At 41.3% G+C, this 19,875-nt stretch overlaps 1 long non-coding RNA gene across 1 annotated transcript; it reads right to left on the bottom strand.

The window, feature by feature from the left end:
- Nucleotides 1-16,676: 16,676 nt before the first annotated feature.
- LOC109615921 lies at nt 16,677-19,875 on the bottom strand. Its single transcript, XR_003781858.2, has 4 exons — nt 19,788-19,875; nt 19,207-19,320; nt 18,606-18,813; nt 16,677-17,027 (listed from the first exon to the last, which is right to left on the bottom strand). It is a non-coding gene; the product is annotated as an uncharacterized LOC109615921 (long non-coding RNA).

The following is a 19,875-nucleotide window of genomic DNA, read 5'->3' on the forward strand; positions in this document are numbered from 1 at the left end:
GTCCTCTTCTCGGGCGCACCGAGAGCACACGGAGATCACTCACTCTCTTAGCAGAACAAAAAGCGATGAGTAAGGCAGTCTTAAGGGGGAGCAACTTAGGAGAACACTGCTACAAGGGCTCGAATGGGGGTTCACAGAGAGAGGCCAGCACCTTAGCAAGGTCCCATTGCAGAGCGCCCAGCCTGGCCACTAGGCCCAGACGGCGCGTACCCCAAAGGAAACGGCGGAGGAGAGGGTGGCTGAAAACTGTGTTTCTAGCAAACCCCTCATGACATGCAGAGATGGCAAATGCGTATCCACGGATGGTTGAAGGAGACCTATCCATATCAAAGAGATACTGCAGAAATGACAGAATCTCCTCCACCGGACAGCACGAAGGGTCCGAGGACCTCTGCGTGCACCACGACACAAACATATTCCAGCGAGAGGAATACAATTTGGACGTAGACGCTGCCCTAGCACCCTGGATGGTGGGGACGACGGCCTCTGACCTCTATTCAAAAGCCTGTCCCACTCAGGAGCCAGACCCTGAGAGTTCCTGACAGCGATGGCGGAGTAGAATCAAGCCCTCCGCTTGGGACAGTGCATCCTGTCTTAGCAGAACCAACCACGGGCGGTCCGCCAGCAACTGGACCATCAGGATGACCCGAAACCCTTCCGCCTTGATCCGAGCCAGCATATACGCTATGCAGCGCAACGGGGGAAATGCGTAAAGGAGGCCCTGAGGCCATGGGTGGTGCGCGAACGCTCAGGCGACAGTGTGTGTTCTGTCTGGACGCAAATAGGTCCACCTGGGCTTCCCCAAATCTCTGCCAGATGAGGGAGACGATGTCTGGTGGAGACGCCACTCATCATGTCCGTGCCCACATTCAGATGGCCCAGAATGTGAGTCGCAGTCAGACAAAGACGTGTCACTGACCAGTGGAGAGCAGGAGACCTGATCCCCCCTTGGTCATTGATATACGCGACCGTGGCCCGGTTGTCCAAGCGTATCAGGACATTGCGGCCCTTGACTAGGTCAGAGAAGGTCAGCACCAATAAGATTCAGTTCCAGCAGGTTGATGTGGTGTGATGGCAATACCATCGATCAAATATTTATAGGAGTAAGTACAGAGACAAAATTCTCTTGGCACAATTAAGAGTTTATTTGCAAATAAAGAGATGCGTCAAACGCTTACAGAGTCTCTAACTTAATACATAACAATCATCAGTACTTACAGTGGAAAAAAGAGTGTGGTAAGATGCTGCACATCTGTCCTAACTCAACAAAACACATTCCCCTTTGTTCTATCACAATCCTAGGCCTCACACAAGGGGCATGCTGTCCTCCCCCACATGGGTAACCTATTGAACCCTAAAGAGCTCTTACAGCATCTGGATATACAATAGATAGACTCTGACGAGTTGTACAGCTGCGCAAATTAATGAGTAACCTTAATGAGTAATCTGCCAATACCAGTCAATGATGCCCCCTAGGCAAATAAAAGATCCCCCACTCCTACATTCCTAAGGAACAAAGAACAGATACCCTTATTGGTCTAGGCATTGGAACAGATGGCCGGAGTACCTAGTAATGATGTGATACTATAAAGACGTATGTCACAATCAAAGAAAATAGTTACATACCAGGCAATAGAAAAGCAGACATTTCTCAAATGCACCTTAGTTCAAAATGTCCATAACAGTGGAGAGGCCCAGGAGGCCACGCCCCCAACAGCCTGACCCCTGCCACACACTGCCCCATCTGTGAAGAGAGGCATCTGTGAAAACCTGAACGCACTCTGACACCCTGCCCAGAGGAGCGCCCAGAGAGAACACCAAAGGGTCTCTCCAATAGTCCAGGTCCCCTCGTAGGTGTGCTGGCAGAGTCCGGTTCCGATGACATACCGGGTCGACACGCTGGAGAGCAAACCAGGCCTGTAGGCTACGCATGTGCTGCAGGCCCTGGGGGACTTCTGTGTGCGCTGTGGCCATCATACCCAAAAGGGACATGAATGCAGGGAGGCCGGCACAGGTTGAGGGCAGAGAGCAGATCGATTGTGACCATGACCAGACCCAGGTAAGAAAGCCGCTGGGCTGGCCTCGGTATGCTCTTCTTCCAATTCACAGTGAGTCCTAATCGCGTGAGAAGGGACACCACACGAAAAGTGTGTATCCTGGCCAATTCTAGGGACAATGCTAGAATCAGGAGGTCGTCTAGATAGGCTAAAATCCTGACACCTTCCCTGCGTAGGGGCTCCAGCACTTGGCGTCACTGGCATCGCTTAGCAGAGGAGCCTGGGGAGTCCACCAGTTTGACACGTTCTGCCCCTGTGCCAGAGGACATGCCGGAAGGTTCCTTCGGCGTCGGCAGGGGCAGCTGAATACGTAGAGCTGCCCTCTCAATCATGCCCGCAAACTCCATGCAGAGAGGGTGCGGGCGGAGAGAAGCAGCAGAAAAGAGGTCGTAATCCAGTTCTCCCTGGAGAGGGGGAGAAGCGCCAGATCTGCCACCACAACCCACGTGGGAAGGGAGCAGGTCAATGTGAGTCAGAGGAGTCCTACTCCTGCGTAGGATCACCTACCAACCAGTAGGTGAACCAGTAGGTCTCCTTGGCAACGCGTCCCCGCTCAGGGTGCAGTTGTCCTGACCCCTTTGCAGAAAAGCATCCCTAAAGAATGATGTTTCCACCTCCATGCTTCACGGTTGGGATGGTGTTCTTGGGGTTGTACTCATCCTTCTTCTTCCTCCAAACACGGCGAGTGGAGTTTAGTTTTTTTGTATCTCATCAGACCACATGACCTGCTCCCATTCCTTCTCTGCATCATCCAGATGGTCATTGGCAAACTTCAGACGGGCCTGGACATGCGCTGTCTTGAGCAGGGGGACTTTGCGTCCAATGCAGGATTTTAATCCATGACGGCGTAGTGTGTTACTAATGGTTGTCTTTGAGACTGTGGTCCCAGCTCTCTTCAGGTCATTGACCAGGTCCTGGCGTGTTATTCTGGGCTGATCGCTCACCTTCCTCATGATCATTGATGCCCGACGAGGTGAGATCTTGCATGGAGCTGTTATGGAAATTTTGAACTAAGGTACATTTGAGAAGTGTCTGTCTTTCTATTGGCTGGTATGTAAATCTTTACTTTGATTGTGACACACGTCTGTATAATATCAGAGGATTATTAGGTATTTGGGCCATGTCCTCCTGCCTAGACAAAGAAGGGTGTCAGTCCTTTCTGTTCTTTAGGAACGTAGGAGAGAGGGATCTGGTATATGCCTTAGGGGTCATTCTTGATTGGTCACAGTAGGTTGTAGGGTTAATCATCTGCCGACCTGGAGGTTGTCTAGATGCTTTAAGTTTCCCTTAAGGGTTGAGAAAGTTAACCACATGAGGGAAGACACCATGTCCCTTGTGTCAAGCCCAGGACATGTGATAGAACAAAGGGCATGTGTTTGATTGACATGGGCAACAACTTACCACACCCCTTTTTCTATGTAATAAATATGGATTGTTCATGTATGGAGTTAGAGACTCCTCGGATGATTATGTCTGTAAGCGTTTGACGCGTCTCTCATATTTTGCATAATAGTTAATAAAACTGTTAGTGTGTGCCAAAATAAATGTTTGTCTCTGTGTTCCTTACTCCGAGTGTCGATACATGGAATTTCCATCACAATTTGGGTTGCTCGTCTGGGATCCTACTCCTGCTCGGTTCGAGTCCGTTTCCTAACAGGTTAACCGTGCACGGCCAGAGATAGCTCTGGAATTCTAGTATCATCCAGAAGAGGCTTATCCTTTGATGGGCTGAGAAAGAGTGCCTGACTGGAGCTGGGACTCGTGCCTGATCAGTACAGGTATACCCAGGCTTAAATTTCGAACTCGGGAGTTAAGGGCACTTTAGTTTGCGTTTTGGGCGCATTTATGCGGGGGTTAGGGCGTTTTCGTTCTGTGATGGATGCACGGCCTGCTGGGCTGATTGGAGGTAGATGGACGTGATAACGTATGGAAGTTGCAGGAGGCGTGATGTGAAGTTGTTTGGAAGGCGTAGGCTACGGTGTGTACAGAGTGTTGACTGATGGAAGATTTGGGACAGTGTGTGTGGAGTATATTGATCTATGTGTTGTAGTCCTTTTGGCTCAGGTTTGAAGGATCGTCCCCTCTGACCGCCCTCATCCTCCCGCTGTGTTTCCGCCAATCGCTGGGACTCATCGTCCCATCAAGCCCGGCGGCACTGCATCGTTGGAGTCGTACAGGCGACGTAGCCAACCCCGCTGGTGGCGGAGATGGGCCCAATTTGGACCTTTTCGTTGTGGATGTGATAATGCTGTGGGCCGTCTGGAGGCCGTTTCTGCTCCGTTTTGGAAGTGTTGAGCATGTCTACGCGTTTCAAGAAAAGTTCCAGAAGTGGGGAGTAGTACACACCAGGTGTACACATGCGTAATCTCCGGTGTGTACTAATCTCCGGTGCGGCTGAGACCAAAGAAGACTACAGACCCCTTGCTTTAGTAAACAATGTGGTTTTTGTATGTCAGATTTGTTGGTTTTGTGGAAGTTGATAGATGGATCTGAGAAAGTATGGTAACTAGAAGTTATTTTTGAGGTGTTTTGGTTAATAGCGAATGTAGTTAGAAACATGTCGTTTTTGTTCTGTGTCCTGACACCCATTCCTGTGCAGCTAACCTTTCTGCGTTGCTATTAGTGCTGAATTATAAGCAGTTGGATTGCTTGAAAATCTGTATTTAGGTTGGACTTAAATATGCATTTGAGATTGGATCTCATACTTTCAGTGCCTGTAGAAGGGAGTAGGGATTGCTCCTGTAAATTGCCACAATTGTTGGTCAGCTTATGGTTTGGATCAGTGGTTATGCTACAGAAGTTGTGTATGCACGTGCCACTTCTGTGTGTGGTTATGGCCCAAATCACAGGCATTTGTCATTATCTGTTTGTGGTCAATCATCTAGTAAATGCATTTGTAAATGTTTGTAATCCCTGTGCACGGGGGTTCCGATTGGCTGCATTGTGTGGGATATGTGTATGTGTTCAAGGTTGGTGTTAACTTGGAAGTTTTGAAATCGCAAGGTTTTGCGTTGTTTGGGGTGCGTTTGGGTGAACGCTTACACTGCGTTGTTAATATGGTTATTATGCAAGGCCTACTCTTTCGGCTTTTGCCTTTGTGCTGAAATTGCAAAATTGAATTTGCCTTCTAGTGTTGTGCTGATGGCTGGCACACGTGGGAGTGTTAGCCTGATAATTTCGGTTTGAATATGGAAATAATGTCCTAAATGTATTTAGAGGGATAGATTGGAAATTGGTATAATGATGCTTCTCTGATTTGGTAAACTATGGTCTCGTAATGAGGGGTTAAAATAGTGTTTTCTCTCTCCTTGTATGGAGTGGGATGCAGACCATAGCAAAAGTTTAAATTTTAAGATCACTCGCTGTTTTCCATGAAGACTGGATTCGGCTAATATAGTCATAGCCTGCAACAGAGGGTAAAATGGCCAAAGCCCGTTTATTCCCCAAATAGCCAGTATTAGACTAAAGAATCAGCCGGCGATCGTACATTGTTTACCGGGGGGCAGAGCCACCGACATAGCCGCAAATCTGGGGTTGGTGCTAGCAAAGTCTAAAACTGGCAAGGATAGAGAGTACAGAGATATTGTTATCCACGTTGGCACCAACGATGTTAGGATGAAACAGTCAGAGGTTACGAAGCAGAACATAGCATCAGCGTGTAAATTAGCTAGAAAGATGTGTCGGCGTCGAGAAATTGTCTCTGGCCCCCTCCCAGCTAGGGGTGGTGACGAGCTCTACAGCAGACTTGCGCAACTCAATCGCTGGCTGAAAACGGAGTTCTGCCCGTCGCAGGAGGTAGAGTTTGTAGATAACTGGCCTTCTTTTTGGGACTCACCCAGAAATAGGGCCAGGCCTGATCTGCTGAGGAGTGACGGACTCCATCCTAGCTGGAGTGGTGCTCTTCTTTTATCTAGGAACATTGACAGGAGTCTCACTCCTATAGCTTTAGCATGAGATAGGGTGCAGGTCAGGCTGCAGGCTGTTAGCCAGCCTGCTAGCATAGTGGAGTCTGTCAATAGCATAGCCAGAGTAGTTAGTACAGCTTTACCTATTGCCACTGTGACTCGTTCCAGGCTGAGAAAAGTTAAACAAGGTAGTGCTAACAAAAACAACCTTATTAAGATAAATCCTTCCTCCACCTCGGTCAAAAATAAAAATAATTCTATCACTTCGCATCTCAAAATGGGACTCCTAAATATTAGATCTCTTGCTCCAAAGGCAGTTGCAGTAAATTCATTAATTTCTGATCATAAACTAGATGCTATTGGTTTATGTGAAACGTGGCTAAAGCCTAATGAATTCACTGCCTTAAATGAGGCCTCTCCTCCTGGCTATACTAGTGATCATATCCCTCGTGCGTCCCGAAAAGGAGGGGGTGTCGCTAATATTTATGACAGTAAATATAAACTTACTCTCAAACATATCACAGAGTTTCATTCTTTCGAAGTTTTACTCATGAAAGTTAACCAGGCCGATAAATCATTTTACATAGCTACTATTTATAGGCCCCCCGGGCCATACACATTGTTCCTCAATGAGTTTCCAGAATTCTTGTCTAACCTTGTAGTCATGGCAGATAGTATTCTAATTTTTGGCAATTTCAATATCCATATGGAAAACTCCAATGATCCTCTTCAAAAAGCCTTTGAAGCCATAATTGACTCAATGGGTTTTATCCAACATGTCTCAGGTCCAACACATTGCCACAATCATACCTTAGATTTAGTCCTGTCATGAGAAATAGATATTGTAGATCTAATAATTTACCCCCAAAATCCTGGATTATCGGATCACTGTCTTATTACATTTACCGTTAAAACAAGAAATCCACTTGCCCCCCAAACAATGAGTTTCAAAAGCCGTACTATAAATTCTCGGACTACAAATAAATTCCTTGATATTCTTACAAGTTCGCTCATTAACGACAGAGTAAATAAATCTGTAAACGATCAAATCGAGGATCTAAACTCAATACTGCGAAATACATTAGACATAGTTGCACCACTAAAAACTAAAGAAATACGCAACAAGAAACTTGCTCCCTGGTACACCGACAATACTAGAGCACTTAAGCAAGCCTCCAGAAAATTGGAGCGAAAGTGGCGCTCCACCAAGTTGGAAGTATTTAGACTAGCCTGGATAGACAGTACAGTACAATACCGAAAATCACTCACGTCTGCTCGATCATCTTATTTCTCCAACCTGATTGAGGCGAACAAAAACAATCCAAAATTTCTCTTTGATACAGTTGCAAAGTTAACAAAAAAGCAAAGCTTAGCAAGTGAAGTGGGTCTTCACTTTAGTTGTAATAAATACATGAACTACTTTGATGAAAAGATCGTCACCATTAGAAAACAAATAACTGACTCCTTAAATAGTTATGGTCCTCAAAATCTCAGTTGTCCAAAAAATTTCCTGAACCTCCCTGACCAGGTGTCAATGGTGACACTTGAATTTTTTGATACCGTAACGCTCGACACATTTACAAAATTTGTAATGAGTTCTAAACCCACAAACTCTCAGCTAGACCCGATTCCTACAAAATTACTTAAGGAGCTTTTTCCTGTGCTAGGTCAGCCAATGCTGAACATAATAAATTGCTCCCTTTCCTCCGGTTGCGTACCTAACTCACTAAAAATTGCGGAAATTAAGCCTCTTCTAAAAAAATCTAATCTAGATCCAGACATATTAAACAACTATAGGTCAATATCGAACCTCCCGTTCCTCTCAAAAATCTTAGAAAAATGTGTTTCCCAACAACTAAATGCCTTCCTAAAGACAAAAAACATTTATGAAATTTTCCAGTCCGGTTTTAGATCCCATCATAGTACTGAAACAGTTGGCGGCAGGGCCTTTTCTCATAGAGCTCCACTCCTGTGGAATGATCTGCCAATTAAGGTTAGAAATGCAAACTCAGTGCAAACTTTCAAGTGTCTACTAAAAACTAATCTCTACAGCATGGTTTATAATTAGGTGTAGCCTGGCCCGGGGGCGTGAAGGTGACCAGTAGGCTTGATACTGTCCACCCTTGCTGTCTTGCCAGGTGGGCTCTCGTCGCCACTGGGATGCCCTCCCTCCAATGCCTTTCGGGGGAAGAGTCACTGGCTTGTTGTTGACTCTCTGTTGCGCACTTGTGCAATTGGGCTGTACGCCGCTAGCAATACTCGGCCCTCATTCAGGGGGTTGCGGTTGGTGGGTGTCCCTTTGGTTGATGCCTGGCAATGTGGTTGGATTGATTTCCTGCCTGTTGGGCCCTGTCCGGGGCCTCCCCCGGGTAGGGCCACAGTGTCACCGGACCCCCCGTCTCAGTTCCAAGGTGTTACGCTGCTATATTATTGTGCTGGGGGATATGAGGGATGTACTACTAACTTTTCTCAGTTTCCTCCAGTTTTACATTTAAGAAGGAGATGAGGTCCTGGTCCACACCTGCGGATTACCTGGTTTGGGGGGCTCGTTGCTGTCCCTGTCCTTGTCCACCTGGTCATACTTCTGACCTAGTCTAAAATCAAATAGACTCTGGATTTAGCCCAGAGAAATGTATTTATTATTCCAATTGGACTCTTAATATCTCACCCGGCACAGCCAGAAGAGGACTGGTCACCCCTCTGAGCCTGGGTCCTCTCTAGGTTTCTTCCTAAAATTCGACCTTCTTAGGGAGTTTTTCCTAGCCACTGAAATTCAACACTACTGTTGTTTGCTCCTTGGGGTTTAAGGCCGGGTGTCTCTGTAAAGCACTTTGTGACAACTGCTGTTGTAAAAAGGGCTTTATAAATAAATTTGATTGATTGATTGATTGATTGATAGCCAAAGCCAGTTTATTCCCCGTTTAAATTAACCCGTAAAATTAGACGTCCTATTTTAAATGCTAAATTGAGTTTGGTTAAATAATGAAGTTCTCTTATAAGTATTTTCCAACGATAACTGGGATAATACTTGGGTTTTTAAAACCAGCGCCTGCTACTCGTTCATGGAATTTAAATTCTGGATTGGTACATTTGTGAACAAATAGGGTATTGATGTAACGGTGTTTAAGGCCTACATTGAGTTTTCCTTTGGATTACTTATTGTACCTTGATTATAGTGATGATAGTGACGTCATAAATCTGTTTTCTGCCTGGATCGCCATTCTTAAGAGTTTCTTAATTTCCACCATAATGTCGAGTTGTTGTATAGATAATGATAAGCACATTTTTACAAGCGAAAATATTAGATAGGTTGGACACTAAATCTAAAATCTTCAGTTACCGAACGATGTAGGCTAAATTGATAGGATAGTCTGGGGACCATAAACGAACATTTGGCCTTTTTAATGGCCTACCATAAATGGGTGGAGCTCAGAGTAGCAACCTTTCCCATTACATCAAGGTAACATATTACTAAGGGTTAAATTCGAGTGTTCTAATCTATTTTGACAAAGGAAGTAGAGAGATATTGGAAATATAGGATAGTGTGTGATTCTAATGAATCAGCGAGATGCAACAAGTTAACGTAATGGACATATTTGTGATGATGTACTGTGCAGTTGGAACTAATCTTCTCAAGGATAATTCACACAGATACAAGACACTTGAAAGCGATTCGGCAATAGAGGACTTGTTGGAGCCCAGAGAGAGACTGAGCTTGGCTTAAAAGGACAACTGTGAGGTGGCTGAGGTGAGATGGATCTCACAGACACACTGTCCTACAGCTGAGAGAGGAGTCTACTCTGGGGCGCTGCACGTCTAGGTGCTGCACGTCTACAGGATGCTGGTTTCCTGTGAGCTGGACTGATTCGAGTCCTGACGATTCTGCAATGTGATGGAGAAGGCAACCTCCAACCGAGAGGATGGAGGCAAGGAAGCTCAAGTTCTGGACAACGTTTACGGGATGCGGAAAGATCTACTGCACGACATCATGCTACGCTGATTGGGTCCATACCAGGTACATCTCATCTGCTGTCCAGGTAGCTGAGAGAGGAACCTGGTGTCGACGACACACGCTACAGGAGGGCTTCAGTGTTTAAAGGTTAGGCACAGTGATTTGAAGTCACTTTCTACCTGGCCTTTAGCTATAAAACCTTTAGCTAAAACTGGTCATCTTGGAATTCACTAGGGAGAACACACAGATTCTCCTGGCCTGGCTGATAAAGCAGCTAGAAAGAAGGACAACACCTTGAAATATACATCTGACTTTTAAGTTCTGTTACATCGACCTGCCAAAGAAATGGTTCATAACTGACTGCCTGACGTTTGGAGGAGCAGACCATTTGTGATGACTTTGGAAGTACATCTAATTGGAATCATGGAGAGGACTTTTCAGTGAATCGAGTAATTGGCATGAGAGAACTTTGTAACAGTGACTAATTGAAGAATGTATTCAGTGATAGGTGGTAACACACTCATGTGGATGATGCATATCCCATACTGTCAATATGTGTCACCTGAATTAATTTTCTTTGACCAATGATTTTAACATAAAAGGTTTTGTTGTACTATGTTATGATTCTGTATAATGACAATGTCTGATTTTTGGAGTTAATACGAAGGTTAAGGTCTAGAAGAATGTAAATGAGGATCCAGACATTTCAGATTTGTTCTGTTCTCTAATCATTAAGGGTAATAATATGGACTGGGTCATGTTGTTAAATAGTACTGTTTTGTTGCAGTCTACATCCTAATGAGTAAACTGTTTAAGGATTGATACCAAGGTTTGACATGGTATCAAGAGCATGGAGTGTTACGGAAATTTTGAACTAAGGTACATTTGAGAAATGTCTGTCTTTCTATTGGCTGGTATGTAAATCTTTACTTTGATTGTGACACACGTCTGTATAATATCAGAGGATTATTAGGTATTTGGGCCATGTCCTCCTGCCTAGACAAAGAAAGGTGTCAGTCCTTTCTGTTCTTTAGGATCGTAGGAGAGAGGGATCTGGTATATGTCTTAGGGGTCATTCTTGATTGGTCACAGTAGGTTGTAGGGTTAATCATCTGCCGACCTGGAGGTTGTCTAGATGCTTTAAGTTTCCCTTAAGGGTTGAGAAAGTTAACCACATGAGGGAAGACACCATGTCCCTTGTGTCAAGCCCAGGACATGTGATAGAACAAAGGGCATGTGTTTGATTGACATGAGACCGATGGGCAACAACTTACCACACCCCTTTTTCTATGTAATAAATACGGATTGTTCATGTATGGAGTTAGAGACTCCTCGGATGATTATGTCTGTAAGCGTTTGACGCGTCTCTCATATTTTGCATAATAGTTAATACAACTGTTAGTGTGTGCCAAAATACATGTGTATTGTGTGTGCCAAAATAAATGTGTTCCTTACTCCGAGTGTCGATACATGGAATTTCCATCACAGAGCCCCAGACCGAGGGAGATTGACCTTCATCTTGAACTAATAATTGCGCCAACAGTTGTTGCCTTTTCACCAAGCTGCTTGCCTATTGTCCTGTAGCCCATCCCAGCCTTGTGCAGGTCTACAATTTTTTCCCTGATGTCCTTACACAGCTCTCTGGTCTTGGCCATTGCAGAGAGGTTGGAGTCTGTTTGATTGAGTGTGTGGACAGGTCTTTTATACAGGTAACGAGTTCAAACAGGTGCAGTTAATACAGGTAATGAGTGGAGAAAAGGAGGGCTTCTTAAAGAACAACTAACAGGTCTGTGAGAGCCGGAATTCTTACTGGTTGATCAAATACTTATGTCATGCAATAAAATGCAAATTAATTATTTAAAAATCATACAATGTGATTTTCTGGATTTTTATCCGTCTCTCATAGTTGAAATGTACTTATGATAACAATTTCAGACCTCATGCTTTGTAAGTAGGAAAACGTGCAAAATCAGCAGTGTATCAAATACTTGTTCTCCCCACTGTATTTCCCTTTAGGATTACCTTCTACAGTGTGCTGGCATGCGACAAACTACCTGGTGGACCTGTCCAAGATGTTGCATCAATGATGATTGTGTAAACGCACCTAAGCAATCACCCCGGATAACACTGACTGGCTATTTACATCACAGAGGACAGGGTCTGATGGTTTTATGACAGTTTTGGAAACCACTCAGATTTTAGGCATTTTGCCCAAGTCAATCAAAGCATTTCTGCAAACCTGTGAGTGTGGAATACAGCTCAAAACAGGTCCAGGACTTGATTCCGACCACTTGTGGACAACATTGTGTTCTTTATCAAATGACAAAACGTCTGAGTTACAAAGTTGTTGTCTTTTTATACTGCCGATTTATAAATTATATGTTAGTCTCCAAGTTTGTATCAAAGATGTAGAAAGTAAGCGTTATAAACAAATGTTTAATTGTGTACAGCATGCTCTATCTTGTGAATCATTTAATTTGTGTCATAGTTGTTAAAGAAATAAACATCTATAAGTATATCTTATGTCTGCTTTATTATTCAATAATAAAGGCAATTGTAAAACCACAACAATGTTTACATTAAATTATTCATACAATAATTATTCAAGGTAAAAAATACACATTTACAAGGAATCACAAATGATAAAAAACAATACACATTAAAATGGAAGCCATTGTGTGGGGTCTATGATAGGGGATACAAACAAAGCTTTGGTTGATTGATAATCAGTTGCAGAAGCAGTGATACAATAAATAGGTGCCTTGGGTGTGGCTAAATGATCCAGTATGTCGCCAGGCTTTTGTTTATACAGATTGATTTTACGTCTAACAAGCTTATTTGGAAAAGTTGTAAAAGGCATGTGGAGACATGCCATGGCCTCTCAAAACACCCTCCACCAAGGTCTTCTAGTGTCAGCAATTTTGGTGGTAGCTGTCACACTTTAAACCAGATCCAACATGTGCGACCCCACAATAACCTCTCCTTTAAAGACAAATTGGCCGTTTGAAGTCGATGAAGTCAAATCTTTAGACCTTAGCATTCTATTTAGAATATTTAGAAAAATGTTCCTGCTATTCGCAGTGTGATGGTAATTCCATCGATCGACACTCTTAAAGGAGTAAGAACAGAGACAAAATTCTCTTGGCACAATTTAACAGTTTTATTAATTATTTGCTAATAAATAAGAGACACGCGTCAAACGCTTACAAACATAATCATTCTCTAACTTAATACATGAACAGTCCGTATTTATTACAGTTAAAAGGGGTGTGGTAAGTTGTTGCCCATCTGTCTCGTGTCACATAGGTTTTTACCCAAAGGGCAGGCTGTCCCCCCACCTTATCCTTCCTGCCATAATGTTTACTGTTGTGTTTACCTAAACAAGCCAATTGCTCCTACTTCCCCCCAAGGACCACATTCCTAAGGGACAAAATGACAAAATTCTTTGTCTAGGCAGGAGAAAATGGCCCAAATACCTAATAATCCTCTGATATTATACAGATGTGTGTCACAATCAAAGTAAAGATTTACATACCAGCCAATGGAAAATGTCCATAACAGCAGGCACATTGTCCAAAATGTAATCAACAAGGGTAACATTTCGGTCAACAGTTTGATTAGTCTCAGTAATGTTTACTACATCAGCCCCAGTCTCAGACCCGGGTAGACTTAACCCTTTGACGTGTACGATCACACTAGTGTGATCAGGCTAGAGAGGTCCCTGAAGCATATGACCACACTGGTGTGATCAGAACATATCATTAGAATGCATATTTTGAACGACTAGTTAGGAATGACGCAACAATCACTGGTCAGGCCACACTTATTTGCATTTAGCTCACAGAGTGTTTATAACTTATTTTGTCAATTATTGATGCTAATTTCATCGTGTATTTTTTCCAACAATTGCAGAGGTAGCAAGTGTTCAAATCAGGATATGAACACTTACCAACTCCAGCGGTCAAATTTAGCTAAAATAAACATATTTGCCTTCATTGCACATGTATACAACCCGCTTGTAACGCACATTATACTTAATATTTATAAAGCTTCTGCCCTCTTCTATTTGTACTGCTGGGTAGATGCTAACTGCATTTCTTAGTACAGTACTCGTTCACTGACAAAGCTGAATTAAAAACATTGAAACTCAATACACCTGACACAAAAACAAATGTTAGCCACAACAGTTGTGCTCATAATTTTGCATACCCTGGCAGAAATTGTGAAATTCTAGCATTGATTTTGAAAATGTGACTGAACATGCAATAAAACTGTCTTTTATGTAAGGATAGTAATCATATGAAGCCATTTATTATCACACAGTTGTTTGACTCCTTTTTAAATCATAATGATATTAGAAATCACCCAAATGGCCTTGATCAAAAGTTTACAGACCTTTGAATGGGTCTTGTTACAGAAAATGGCAATCAAAGGTGAATTTCCCACACCTGTTGCTTTTTGAATTGCAATTAGTGTCTGTGTATAAATATTCAATGAGTTTGTTTGCTCTCACGTGGATGCAACGAGCAGGCTAGATACTGAGCCATGGGGAGCAGAAAAGAACTGTCAAAAGACCTGCGTAACAAGGTAATGGAGAATTAAATAATTGGAAAAAATGCACTGCAAATTTAACATAAACAGTTTTGTTTGCCCTATAAATAACGTTAGTCCTTTGCTATCATACATTTTGAACCAAAAATGATTTTCCTTAAACCGGTCAGACAGAGTGGACTACGGATGAGGTGTAGGCTACCCATGCTTGTAAGGTCAAAGAGTTGTTCATTCTCAGTAGGTGCGCATCTAATGAGAGATGTCACAATGTAAAATCCCTGTTAGTCAATGATACAAGAAATTGAACATTGACTATGTATCAAAATGTATTTCACCATTTACTCTGAAATGTATTTAGAAATGTATAAAGACATTTAACTTCATTCAAAATATATTTCAGGTATCCAAAAGTATTTCCCCTTTTATTCTGAAATGTATTTAAAAATGTATACATGAATGGTAACACTTTACAATAAGGATACAGTAATAATGATTATTAAATGCATTAATTGACATGGATTCATGACCTATTAATGCATCTATAAAGCCTTGATTATGTGTGTATGTGTTAATAGACATATTAACTAAGTATTAGTTAACTGTTGGAACACATATCAACAAACATTAACTAATATATGAAAACATAGTGTAAACTAATAGTTAACTAATGCATCTACAAATAATGAACTGTGTGTGGTTGTGTCAATAAACATGTTACCAAATGAATAGGTAACTAGTAAAAAACTATCTATCAATAAATCAATATATTGCAATCCAAATCTTAATTGATTCAAGTTATCATTGGTGTGCATGTGTAAATAAACATGAATAAACCTAGCTAACTGTTGAATGGCCCAATAACAAACATGAATTCATGCATGAATTTAAATGATTTCATGATGACATAATGCAACTACAGATTTATGATTTGGTGTCCTTCATCATAGCGAAAACAGTTAAATGCTTATTATTGAACATAATCAGTTCAAATGAAGTCATTTCTTAGAAGGCAACATATAGAATAACCCTAATTCCTTTAACAAACAACACCTTTCCCCCAACTACTGTCATTTGTTGATGAATACTGTCCAGTCATAGAAGCCAGGCTTTTGTCCTTTGTGAACATTACCTTACTTGTTACTCAGTGACCTGTTGCTTACTTACTTGCTTTTTCTTGTGTCCATCATGAACAATAATAGCTGTTGTCAATCCTGTGTATTATTTCTTCTTGATATGTCATGAAGTTCAAGAACTCATGTGTTACACTCCTAATGTATTGCTTAATTATCACATGTATAATTCTGCTGTTTCAAGAATCTATTATATATATATATATATATTTTAAACATGCTTGAATGTTCTCACGAAAAAATGCATTTCATTAACTCCAAAGTAATATTACCCAAATGTCTGATGCTTTTTATAGTATTTTGTGCAAAAATGCAGATCTCATGTATTCATGCTAATGACTGTAAAGTAGAATTGTATTGTATTTCAAATGTGTCTGTAATGCTTAACTCATCTATTTCTTAGTTATCTTCAAGTTTATTCATGCTTTTAGATGATTATGAACTGTTACATAATGATAATTCATAATTAGTTAAGGTAATGTGTTATCCTTATTGTAAAGTCATGACTATTCATTCGTTTATTAATTGCTGAACAAAGCTAGCAAATGGGTATTAACTATTAAGTACTGATAATTAAGTATTAGTTAAGTACATTTGTAATCCTTATTGTAAACTGTAAAGACATAACTACGTTTTCATATCTTAAAAGCACTTGCCGACAATAATAATTTGTTTGATTATAATTAAAGATAAATAAAATGTAAGATCTTTATAGTAAGGTTGTCACAATGCAACAGGGGTAGCAGGACACAGGCACACACGAAGGTCGCTTAAACAAACAGGTATTTTAATAAACAAAAGGACCAAAATATAATACAAAAGGACAAGCTACATTCAAAATCAAAGGACCAGAACCAAACAGACCACGGTAAAAAACAAAAGCAAAATCTAAACCGAGCAAAAACAGAGCCTAACAAAGCTAAAGATTTTCCCTAGGATTACATGCATGACCTACAAATGAAACACCTTATAAGTGGAACATGTGCCGAATGTCCTTCAGCAATCTCCCAAGTGGACCATCTCTGTGGTGGTTGCCAAGCCAATAAGTCCACTCAATTAGGAAGAGGTGCTCCTTTAGCATGGACTTAGTTCTGTTCCCTCTCATCCGCCATACATTCCCTTTGAAAGTAGACCATGCTCTCTCTAGATTTTGTGTATGGCCTCCTGTTCTTGGGTCCACAAACCATCGACTGTGGTTCACAGAGAAATGTTGATAGCCAAGCCTGGTGAGTATGCCTCTGTAAGCCCGCCATTCGTCACTGATGATTTGGCTTCCAGGATACACATGCCGCTCAATTAAGGGTACCAGGTGACGTCTAGACCTACGCTTAACCAGTCTCAGAATAGGCCTCCTTCTTCTTTGTGAAACTCCAAGAATCCCGAACACCCACTTTCTTCGAGCCCATGTCTGTGCAAACCTTCCTCGTCCATACTGGGGGGAAAAAAAGGCATGAACAAATATTCTAAATTTGTATGTCATGGGTTTAACAAACATTAACAAAACGTTTTTAAGTGAAAGTCAACTATACATATTTATACACTACTGTTCAAAAGTTTGGGGTACATTGACAGATTACCTTGTTTTTGTTTAAAAATCAAATTTTTCCATTAAAGTGTAGACATAGTTAATGTTGTAAATGACTACTGTAGCTGGAAATGGCTGACTTTTAATTTAATTTCTACACTGGCAGAGTGTAGAAATTATCAGCAACCATCACTTCTGTGTTCAATGGCACATTGTGTTTGCAAATCCAAGTTTATCCTTTTCGTTCATCCTGTTGGATTTGCTAACAAATTAATTAAAGGCTAATTGACTGACACGTTTTAGAAGAAAGTTCTTTATTTCTGGCCATTTTGTAATTGAACCCACAATTGCCAATTCGCTAGATTCTCAACTTACCTAAATAAGGCTAGATGTATTGCTTATTTCAGCACAACAGTTTTCACCAGAGCTAAGGTTTTCTATTCATCAAATCTGGTTCAGAGAAATGAACACTATTCCACGCAATAAATTGCCAAGAAAATTACGACTTTGTACAATGCTGTGTACTACTCCCTTCACACAACAGTCTCTAACCAGGTTAGAAAGAGGAGTTGGAGGCCCCGGGGTAGGACTGATCAAAGGGACAATACATTAGTGTCTAGTTTGAGAAAAATACGCCTCAAAAGTTCCTTAACTGGCAGCTTCATTAAATTGTACCTGCAAAACCCCAACCTCAATGTAAACAGTGATGATGCGTCTTTGGATGCTGGCCTTGTAGGCAGAGTTCGAAAGAAAAATCCATATCTCAGATTGATAAAAACAATAAATAAAAAGAAAAGATTAAGGTGGGCAAAAGAGCAAAAACACTGGACAGAGGAATATTGGAAAAAAAGTGTTATGGAAAGACAAATCTAAGTCTGAGGTGTTCAGATCACTAAGAACACTTGTGACACGCAGACCAAATTAAAAGATACTGGAAGAGTGCTTGACGCCATCTGTAAAGTACGGTGGAAGCAATGTAATGGTCTGGTGGTGCTTTGGTGGTGGTAAAGTGGGAGATTTGTACAGCGTGGAAGGGATCTTGAAGGAAGTCCATCATTACTTTGCAATGACATGCCATAGCTTTTGGTCGACGCTTGATTCGACACAAATTCCTCCTGCAACAGAACAATGACCCAAAGCACAGCTCTAAACTACGCACAAATTATTTAGGGAAGCACTCAGCTGGTATTCTGTCTATAATGGAGTGGCCTGCACAGTCAATGGATCTCAACCCTATTGAGCTGCTGTGGGAGCAGCTTGACCGTAAGATACGTTATAAGTGTCCATCAAGCCAATCCAACCTGTGGGAGGTGTTTCAGGAAGCATGGGGTGAAATCTCTAAAGAATACATATTGACAACTAGCATCCCAAATTTCTGCAAGGCTGTAATTGATGCAAATGGAGTATTCTTTGAAGAAAGCAGAGTTTGTTGTTATCATAACCACATATTTTTGTTATCATACTATACAGTAGAAAGTTACCTACCTTTCGTTTATGACGGAAGTTGCTCTCATCAATCATGACAAATTCCCTGTGTCGTCCAACGACTTGGCCCTTTCTTCTGACATATGCCTTCATTGAGTGGCGACAGACTCTCCTCAGTGTTTTTGCCATCTTGGAGAGTGTTCGAGAACTTCCAGTAATCCCTTCCCTGAGCATATCAATTTGCCTCAAGCGAAGCCCTTGTGCAAATCTGTTGAAAGAAAAACAATGTTTTATTATTGTGGTTGAAGACATTACACTTGACCTTACTGAGATGGTGAATGATTGAGAGAGATGTAGGAACAGTGAGGTAATTGCTTCCAATAACAAAGTTTGCTACTAGTAGACTTCTGCAAGAGCCCACTGCTGCAAAATCCTAGCAGGTAGTGCAGGAAAAGGTTTTGACAATTTTTCAGGAAAAAGCTTTATCACGCATTTGCATTTCCTCAGAAAAATTTGCAGTTGCTGCATAGTGAATATAACTTCACATCACATCATAACTCCTAAACTGAATGCCAAAATCCACCACAAAATGTTAGCATGATAATGTTTAAATGTGCTACACCTTTAATGGACACTGTCAGTAATCATGTTTTCCATTTACCTGTAGATGAATTTCATCCAATTGAATAGGGTACATTTTGATCTCTCAAACAAAGATCCAGACCTTGGCGACTTGGTTGTTGATCTTCCTCTGTGTGTTTGCCTTCTGCAGACCCTGAAGGAAATCAACAGATAATGGAATATAAACAACAATTACTGGGACAACATTTCTAAAAACGATTAATTGAGGTATAAAACAATCATGTTAATTTCTACTAATTATGTAATTATAGTTTCTGCTACTTCTCATTCTTTATTTCTACTTTTGTAAAGCGGACAGTTTATTATGACCCTGGTACACCAACAAATGCATCAATTTTAATTGGTGATTTAGAGTAACCAGTGTTTTAATAATTAAAACAATAAAAAAAAACAATATCATAGAATATAATAGTTATTAATGTTTATTATATTTATTAACAAATACATGACCCAGTTATTTTCACTTACAATAAATCACTTCATAGATTGCCCATGTGGTAATAGAATTGTTTACATTTAGTTCATTAACCTCCAGATTTGTAATTATACTGACACACACTACCTACCATTATAATGTAACACATAGTACATATTACTTACCATTCACAGTAGTCTATTTTGTTTGCATTTAGTATTAGCTTCATTCTATGGTGGCATCTTCTGCACCTCATTTTGGCCTGTAGCAGAT

This window comes from Esox lucius, chromosome 5 (genome assembly GCF_011004845.1).
Source record: "Esox lucius isolate fEsoLuc1 chromosome 5, fEsoLuc1.pri, whole genome shotgun sequence".
Lineage (NCBI taxonomy): Eukaryota > Metazoa > Chordata > Actinopteri > Esociformes > Esocidae > Esox > Esox lucius.